Raw genomic sequence first — 10298 nt, forward strand, 5'->3', positions numbered from 1 at the left:
TGGCAAATTAAGACCATTGAAAGAATGCACAGTTTTGACCCCCTGTGGGTTTCACATTTCAGATGATTCTTAGTGATTTATCACTGTTCATCTCGGAGGCTAAACTGATCATTTACTGGGTTCCTACTACGTGCCAGGCATTGTGGATATAAAGACAAACAAACCTTAAGACAAACAAACCTTAAGAAGAAAGGATTGAGCTCCTTGAGTCCGACAGGGACTTGAGTCCAGGCTGAAGTTGTCAGACTCGGCCAATAAAAATAACACGAGGCCCAGTTAAATTTGAACTCAGGTAAACAAAAGAAAAAAATTTAGTATAAGTATGTCCCAAATATTGCATGGAACATTTATACTTAAAAGTATTCACTGTCTGTCTGAAATTCAAATTTAACTGGGCCCCCTGTGGGGTTTTTTGTTTTTTTAGGGTTTTTTTGGAAAGCAACCCTAATCCAGGTTTTTCTTCGGTCTGCAAGAAAAGGGCGTTAGCCCAGAGACCATCTTCAAAGCAAGCAGTAAAAGGAACAACCACAAACTGTTATTTTGTCATTCTGCTTATTTTGTCAACTCTTTATTTGTTTCAGTCAGAAGACAGAAACTGCTTATCCTAACTAACCCTTAATCAGGTAGCCTCATGAGCCATTTGGCCATATGGCACACGGCACTTTTTTTTTTAGAGCAGCTTTAAGTTCACAGCAAAACTGAGAAGGTACAGATTTCCCATATAATACCTTCTGCCCCTTCCCACCAAATCACCTCCCCATTATCAACAACCCTCACCAAAGTGACACATTTGTTACAAGTGATGAACGTACACAAACACACCATTATCACCCAAGGTCCAAGTTTACGTTACAGATCACTCTTGGTGTTGTACATTCTATGGATTTGGACAGATGTATAATGACACGTATCCATCGTTATAGCGTCATACGGAACAGTTCTGCTGCCCTGAAAATCCCCTGCGCTCCACCTGTTCAACTCTCCCCACCCCTTCAACCTCTGGCAACCACTGATCCTTTTACTGTCTCCATAGTTCTGCCTTTTCCAGAGTGTCATATAGTGGGAATCATGTAGCACGTAGCCTTTTCCTATTGGCTTCTCTCCCTTAGTAACATGCATTTAAGTTTCTTCTGTGTCTTTTCCTGGCCTCATAACTTGTTTCTTTTTCAGCAACGAATAATACTCCATTGTCTGGATAAACCACAGTTCATGTATCCATTCACCCCTGGAAGGGTATCTCGGTTGCTTCCAAGTTTTGGCAACTATAAGTAAAACTGCTATAAACATTCATGTGAAGGTTTATGCGTGGACATAAGTTTTCAACTCCTTTGTATAAACGCCAAGGAGTGTGATTGTTGGATCATACGGTAGAGTATGCTTGATTTTGTCAGAAACCACCAAACTGTCTCCCAAAGTGGCTGCACCATGTTGCATTCCCACCAGCAGTGATGAAGGTTCCCATTGCTTCACATCCTTGCCAGCATTTGGTGTTGTCAGTGTTCTGGATTTTGGCCATTCTAATAGGCGTGTAGCGGTATCTCATTGTTGTTTCACACTATACTTTTTCATACAACTATTCATGGTATTCGTTTAGGGTAAAAGCTAATCTGTCATTATAACAATAGGGGAAAAAAACTGGCAAGACCATCCTCCACGGAAAACTTCCATCTCTAGGTCCAAGGTATCTGCTCAAATTGCTACTATTTACCTGCTAGTGGGAAGGAACAGGGGAAGGATATCGGGCAACCAGTCTTCATTTTAAGGACAGGACATGGAAGTGACACCCATCACTTTTATTAGCCTGAACCAACTCACATGACCACTCCTAGCTGCATGGGAGGCTGGGAAATTTATCGATAGTTTATAGCCACATACCCTGCTACTATTCTAGGCGACTCCACTGTTAAAAAGAGCAGAGTGGATGGGGAGGGGACAGTTAGAAGTCTCTGTCAGAACGTATCACTTGGTCATCAGGTATTACGTGTGTAATTATTAATCTAATGGCTCTGCTCCTCCACCTAGATTGTAAGCTCCATGAGGGCAAAGATGTCTAACTTGCTCGTCACTCTATTTCCAGGGGCCCAGGATGCTATCCACAAATATTTATTAAATATTAGAAGCGAGGAAAAGACTGAGGAAGAAAAGGAGAATTACCGCCCAAGGTCTTCGCCCTCCAGCGAAGACCCACACCCTGGGGCAGGCGACCCACAAACGGGAGGATAATCGTACCTGTGTGCTTCCTGCCGCAGGCGCTCTGTAGGGCCCTCCCCTGGGGTCTTCTCACTGCCCTCCTCTGACTGTCAAGCTCTGCTCTCGTCCCCTCTCAGCCTGGGCCTGCCTGTCTCTGGGCCCTTCAGGACAGCCTCTGCTCTCAGCCAGGCAGGCCCCCGAACACGCTCTGTGGTTCTATCTGTCCGTCTGTCCACACGGGCACTTGGCATGGTTCACCCTGGACAGGCCAATGACCAGCTGACACCCCTGCTGCAGGGTCCTCCCCTATAATTACCACATCTGCTTCACATGCACCCACCCACCTCAGGGAAGCCACTGTAACCTCCCCTCCCCTCCCCCAGTATCACACAAGATCCTACTTTTGTCTTGGGCTACTTGAGTGATACAGGCCAGATTCCATCTCTGGATAAGGGACTGAGCAGCTCTCTACCTCAGGGCAAAGGACCACATCCTCAAATGAATGCTCCTTGCTTCAAACGGACTGACAAGATACCCAAACTGGCACTTCATGTGTTGGCATTCTAGACTGGGTGGAATTATCCAGTTGCCTAGAATAGCTGCAATGATTGAGATCTGAAACAACGTTTGAGCCTTTAAAACACTGTGCAACTCAACACAGACAGTAAACGTTTGGAGACAGACAGTTGTAGGTTCATGTACCACTCAACCTCTTACTAGCTGTGCAACCTAGGGCAAATGACTTAACCTCTCTGAACCTCGATTTCCTATCTGTAAAACATGAACAATAATAGCACCTACCTCATAGGGTTTTGTGAGGATTAAGTAAGCTATATATTGGGCTGGCTAAGAAGTTCGTTCGTGTTTTTCCCAAGATTTTACAGAAAAACCCAAACGAGCTTTTTGGCCGACCCAATATTTTATGTAAGTCTGGTTTTTATGTGACTGTGAATTTTTCTAATGGCCACAAACTCCTTCCCACTCCTCCTGTGAAGAGGTGAAGGACATGTCTTCTCCCATTGAGTCTGGGCGGACTTGTGGCCACTTCCGCCAATGGAGTGCCATGGAAGTGCTCTCCGTGGCTAGCTCAGGGAAGGCCATCCAGGTTCTGCCTCCCCTCGTGGGAGGCCTGCTCTGGGAGAGGTCGGCTCCCACGCAGGGAGTCTGACTAACCCAGCTCAGCAGGACGGAGAGTCCACACGTAGATGTTCCAGGGAACAACCCGGCGAAGCTCTCAGTGCTCCCAGCGGACGGCCAGCGGTCAGCCATGTAACGGAGCCTGTGTGGACACCTAGCCCAGTCAATCCTGCAGACCACAAGCACCTGACTGCAACCTCCGCAAGAGCCACCCAGCTGAGCCCTTTCCAGATTCCTCACCCACAAGATCACGAGCGAAGTGAAGCAGTTTATACCAGTTTATGCCAGTTTATGAAGTGTTAGGGCAGGTTATGATATAGCACCCAGAACAACGAGCAACAGGAAGTGGCAGCAAATATTAATACTGACGCAGCTTCTAAATCACATAAGCCCTAGAATCGAGCCTCCCGCTTTCCATGGTGTGAATACCCCAGGGTGTCACAGTTCAACCCTTCGGGCTACACTTAGAGCTCCCCCTCTTCAGAGCCTGGTTTCTTTCAGTTCGCTGCTAGGTTTCCTGTCTAACTTCTAGATCAAGACAGTCTGAATAAACTTAAGATAAACACTTAAAATTATTTCCTGGAAGCTCACCAAACCAAACATGTGAATCCTCCCCCGTCTGCACAACTGAAAACAAGTTATATAATTTCTGTTTCCCAGGGTGGAAAGGGCTATGCAAGACACAGAGCACTGGGACTGCTGCCTGTGGTCTGGAATCGCGTTTTAAATAAATAGACGAAGCAAACTGCACAGAAATGATGAATAATGAAATAGTAGGAGTAGAAATTAAAGAGCAATGGGAACTACAGGAGCTATTTCTGTCTCTCACTGAGAATTCCTAAGGGCTTAGGCTAGGTGTTTATTTCTCAGGGAGCGGGTTATTTTTAACGGCTTTGAATATGACGCCTCCACGACACCCATTACTCCCAAACGCCTGCAACGTACTTCTCAGATCTAACCATCACTGCAGGGTCGAGGCTCACATTGAATGTGCGTGTTTTTCCTTCAGCTATTTTAAATGTTCCATCAGCTTTCTCAGTTATTTATGGAATTCCTTCTCTGATGAGGAAGTTATTTTCTGTAGAAACTGGAATTATTTTACATTCCACCTTTTTGCTCCTTTCTGCTTTCTTCACTGCCAACACTTTCCAGTCCATCCATTTAGCACGGTGTCATCTGGGATGGCATTAGAATCTTCCTGAAGACGGATAATAAATAGAGGTCAAATTTGAACCGTGTGAACATCATATCCATGGCCATGCCTTCTCCTCCTACTCCATGCCCTCAGAATATCTCGTGGCATGTTTAAGAAACATTTTGCAGATGTGTAAGTCTTTTTAAAACATGCAGGATTCTGAGATCGTTGTGGCAATCACTATTCTTTTAAAATGCACACGAATATTTGGAAAGTTAAAATTAGACAGTTGGTGCTGTGGTGTCCTGGTGCCCACACTTGACTGATTACCAGAACCACAGAGTGATTTTGTAAAAGTGCAGACTCCTAGATTTTGCCTCAGAAAAATGGAAAAAGAGACTCTGGGAAAGGGGTTCAAGAATTCATGTGTACCCTAAAATCTTCCCAGTGATTTGATGGCCAGCCAGCTTCGAAAGCCTCACCCACCTGCATCCACACCCTCCATAAAACATCAAGAGGAAGGAGCTGTAAGCAAGCAGACAACAAGTGAGTCACAGGACTGCGGTTCACCCAGAAAGCTCCCCGGCCTGGATAGGACCAAATAGAGCCTCCTCCTTCCACTTGTGCAACTAACAAACAAACATCTTTCAAGGATCTAGAAAGAATGAATTATAAGACAGCAGGGAACAGAGGAACATGACTTATTCTCTGCCATCAAGAAACTCAGAATCTACTTATTCATTCATTCATTCACCAAGTATTTACTGAGCACCTGCTCTGTGCTGGGTACTGTTCCAGACACTGCTGAAACAATACCTAACAGACATGGTTCCCGTCCTCCCGGGATATGGTATTTAGCACGGGCTACTTTCCTTCTGTAGGAAGGTAAACAGGTAACACATGAGTTTGACTTTGACAACTGCATTAGGCAGTTCATTCGGCAGAAGCAAGACAGCACCTGTACGAGCCTGACAGCGAGTGTCTCCTTAAATTCTGCAGCCCAGACACTCACTTGCCTCGCCCTGGTCCCAGTCGTGAGGTTCAGAGGTGTCCCAGGTGGGATCCCAGCATGTGCAAAGGCAAGAAGATGCTGACGATTATTCAGAAAATGATGAAGAATCTAGCGCGGCTTGAGTACAGAACGCACAGGGTAGCGGAGTGGATGGAGAGTCTGCTGTGGCTGAGGGGAGGGTCCAACTGCAGCCTACGGACAGTTGTGAAATTCTTTTCACGTCGGATGTTTCTTCTCTGTCTGTATGACAATCAGATTATCCATTTGATTTTTTAGAAAGATCACTCTGACAGCAGTTTAAAAATGAGAGAGAGGGGGAAATCCTTGGACCATGAAACAAAGCAGCTACTACAGCAGTGCCAGAAAAAGGTAATAAACGTTTGAATTGAAGCAATGGCCTAAATGGAAAGAAAGCCTTGGTGCTCAAAGCTATAGGGATGCAGACAAGAGAGGAAAATTCTAGGGCCACCCAAGTAAAGAGTCTAACTATACCCTTCAGTGGAAACACACAAAGAGAATAACATAAACTTGCCTGTTTCATCCTTAGCACTGCCTAAAATTTTTTAGTTTTTTTAAAAAAATTCACTACCACAAACCAGCTCTCACATAGGTTTGTGGTCCAAATACACACTAATTATGTGATAAACACACACACACTCACACGCACACCTCAAGTACAGAATTTAATTTAAAGTTAGCCCTGGCGGGACTTCTCTGGTGGCACAGTGGTTAAGAATCCACTTGTCAACGCAGGGGACACGGGTTCGAGCCCTGGTCCAGGAAGATCCCACATGCCGGGAAGCAACTAAGCCCATGCGCCACAACTACTGAGCCTGTGCTCTAGAGCCCGCGAGCCACAACTACTGAGCCCACGTGCTGCAACTACTGAAGCCTGCACGCCTAGAGCCCGTGCTCCACAACAAGAGAATCCACCACAATGAGAAGCCTGCGCACCACAACAAAGAGTAGCCCCCGCTCGCCGCAACTAGAGAAAGCTCGCGCACAGCAACGAAGACCCAATGCAGCCAAAATAAATAAATAAAAATTAATTAATTAAAAAGTAAATAAATAAAAAAATAAAGTCAGCCCTGGGGTAGCAATACGCCAAGGTAAATGGCAGAAGCAAACACAAACCCTCACTGGAGTAACACCATCATCCCAGGCCTCAAAAAATTCTCATAGATTAAGTTCCAAGGAAAACAAACAGCTCACAGTATAAAAGTACTAAACACGGAGAAACAACACACCACAAGTGAGAGCCAGGAAAAACAACAAACCATATAGTCAATCCCACAAAGACTTCAGATACTGGAACCTTACAATACAAAATGAAAAATAACAATGTTTTACATGTTTAAGGAAAATGACGACTTTGAAAATATGCACCAGGATGCACCTCACAGAGACAGAGAGAGAAATATAAAATAGAGGTCTGAAGGCATAGAGAATACAAAAGGGTCCAACTTATGCCTACTTGGAGTTTCAGGTGGAAATAATAAGAGGCATTGAGTGGAAGCACTATTCAAGGAAACCATGAAGGGAATTTACAGAATTGGTGAAAGACAGCAATCGTCACATCAAGGGGTTTTTTAGAAATTCTCACTGAGACAAAGCAGTGAAGCTTCCAAACACCAAAGAAAAAGAGAAGATCATAAAAAGGGAGAAAAAAATATCATCCACTTAGGAATGGCAAATATAGTTGAACTCAGAGAAGCAAAAATGAAAGCTGAAAGACAGTGAAACAATATTTAATGTGCATAAAGAAAATAAATGTCAGCCTAGATTTTTATACCCAAAGAAACTTCTTTCAAGAACAAGGAAGAATTAAAGTCAGTTTCTTGAAAGAATTTAGGTCAAAAACTGAAGGAGTTTACCACCAATAGTCCTTTGGTAAAGAAAATTCTAAAGGATGTACTTCAGGCCTAAGGAAACATATCCCTGATCAAAGATCTGAGACTCAAGAAAGACAGTGGTCAAAGCTGTTAGTAGGGGCTTCCCCGGTGGCGCAGTGGTTGAGAATCCGCCTGCCAATGCAGGGGACACGGGTTCGAGCCCTCGTCTGGGAAGATCCCACATGCCACGGAGCAACTGGGCCCGTGAGCCACAACTACTGAGCCTGCGCGTCTGGAACCTGTGCTCCGCAACAAGAGAGGCCACGATAGCGAGAGGCCTGTGCACCACGATGAAGAGTGGCCCCTGCTTGCCGCAACTAGAGAAAGCCCTCGCACAGAAACGAAGACCCAACACAGCCAAAAATAAATAAATAAATAAATAAATAAAGTATACCCAGATTTTAAAAAAAAGAAAAAGATGTTAGTAAACATGTGAGGAAATCTAAACAAATATGAACTGTTCAAAACAATAATAATAATGGATAATGAGAGAGAAGGCAGGACAGAACTAGAATGCTGAAAAAGAATAACATATAAACTGAGAGAGGATGATGAGAATTATAATATTTTATGATCAATGTATTGTCAGGAAGAAGGCAAAAATATATACAAACTTTAGACTTTGTTAAACAGGCATGTTAAAATATAAACGGTTACCACCAAAATAATATATATAAAACATAAAACTTCTAAACAGAGGGGAAAAATGTAATGAGATAAAAAGGAACATATATCTTATACATATGTATACATAATATAAAGGTAATGATATATGATTTTTCCACTTTGTTCTCTATCCATATAGATCTCTCTATATAAACTGGGAGATTGGGATTGACATATACACACTACTATCTATAAAGTAGATAAATAGATAGATAATAATAAGGACCTACTGTATAGCACAGAGAACTCTACTCAATACTCTGTAGTGACCTATATGGGAAAAGAATCTAAAAAAGAGTGGATATATGTATATGTATAACTGATTCACTTTGCTGTACACCTGAAACTAACACAACATTGTAAATCAACTATGCTCTAAATAATAATAATAAAATAAAATAAGGATATATAAAGAGACAGAATCAACAAAGCTAAAAATCAGTCCTTTGGAAAGATACTAAAATAGACAAATGTCTGTCAACCCTAGCCAAGAAAAAAGCAGGCACAGATAAAAAAGCACCACAGATAAATCATGTCAAGAATGAAACAGAACAGGTGTTGGCCTTGTTCTCCGCCTTTCTGTTTTTCTGTTTGCAGACGCCGCCCTGCTCTCATCAGCCTCCAGCCCACAGTCTCCTTGAGACCTCACACCATGCCTTCAATTAAGTTGCAGAGTTCTAATGGAGAGATATTCGCAAGCTGATGTGGAAATTGCCAAACAGTCTGTGACTATCAAGACCATGTTGGAAGATGTGGGAATGGATGATGAAGGAGATGATGACCCAGTCCCTCTGCCAAGTGTTAATGCAGCAATATTAAACAGGTCATTCAGTGGTGCACCCACCACAAGATGAACCTCCTCCTCCTGACGATGGTGAGGACAAAGAAAAGCGAACAGATGACATCCCTGCTTGGGATCAAGAATCCCTGAAAGTTGACCAAGGAGCACTTTTTGAGCTGATCCTGGCTGCAAACTACTTAGACATTAAAGGTTTGCTTGATGTTATCTGCAAGACAGTTGCCATTATGATCAAGAGGAAAACTCCTGAGGAGATTCGAAAGACATTCAATATCAAAAATGATTTTAAGGAAGAAGAGGAAGCCCAGGTACCCAAAGAGAACCAGTGGTGTGAGGAGAAGTGAAATTCTGTGCCTGACGCTGTAACACTGTAAGAATTGTTCCAAAGACTAGTTGCAATGCTCTGTTTATAATTGTTAATATTAGAAAAACAGTCCACAAATGCAGCAGCAAAGCAGTTGTATTAGCAGAATGTTGTCCTCATTGCATGTGTAGTTTCAGTACAGATTCCAAACCTATGGCTGAGTTTCTTCCAGTATGATCAAAAGTTTATTTTTTTCTTTGCTCTGAATAAAACTGAACTGTTGATTCTCTATAGAAAGTGGCATTTTGGGCTTTCCCTCTTTTTGTAAAGCAATTTCTGCCTAGTTTATTGTCCAGTTAACTTTAGTGACGTTTGAAAGTTGACATTGTAAATAAGACAACTTGCAAAAAAATTAAAAACAAAGGTTATGCCAGTCTCTAAAAATGAGTTGTGGAGAATTCCCTCTTTTTCTTCTTTCTGGAAGATTTTGTGTAAAATTTCAAGGATCTATTCCTTGAAATGTAAAAGAATTTGTCAAAAAAGTTTGGGGGCCTGATATTTCTTCACAAGAAGTTCTTTAAAAGAAAAAAAAAAAGGTTTATAGGGGTTTTAGTTCTTGTTGGATTAATTTTGGTAAGTTTTATTTTAGTAATGTAATCATTTCAAATTTCAAATTTATTGGCATAAAATTATTTATAATACATATGAAGGTCCTGAGCACACCTCCTCCCATGGACACACCAAAACCACAGCTACATGTAGAACAAGTCTCCCCGAGAACGACCTGAAGATTAGCAGGACAGCCCTTATAGGGATATTAAGAATAAACCATATTGAGACAGGAAGGAGGGGCAGAGACATAATCTAGTCAGGACCCACACCCCCAGAGCAGCAACCCACAAACAGGAGGGGATATCACAAACTCAGAGGTCCCCCCTAAGGATGAGGGGTTTGGGCTCCACACTGGGCACCCCAGGCCCAGGGTCCAGCACAGGGAAGACGAACCCCCATAAATGGCTTTGAAAACCAGCAGGGTTTACATCCAGGAGAGCCTGAGGGCTGTAGGAAACCGAGACTCCACTCTTAAAGGAGTTAAAAGGGTCACACACAAGCTCATCGGCACAAAGCAGCAGATTAAAAAGAGCCTGGAGCTTTAGCCATCC

At 43.0% G+C, this 10298-nt stretch overlaps 1 pseudogene; it reads left to right on the forward strand.

Annotated features, from left to right (window-relative positions):
- Positions 1–8684: 8684 nt before the first annotated feature.
- LOC137766702 (S-phase kinase-associated protein 1 pseudogene) lies at positions 8685–9175 on the forward strand (annotated as a pseudogene).
- The last annotated feature ends 1123 nt before the right edge of the window (positions 9176–10298 follow it).

The sequence above is a fragment of the Eschrichtius robustus genome, chromosome 6 (assembly GCF_028021215.1).
Source record: "Eschrichtius robustus isolate mEscRob2 chromosome 6, mEscRob2.pri, whole genome shotgun sequence".
In the NCBI taxonomy this organism is placed as follows: Eukaryota; Metazoa; Chordata; class Mammalia; order Artiodactyla; family Eschrichtiidae; genus Eschrichtius; species Eschrichtius robustus.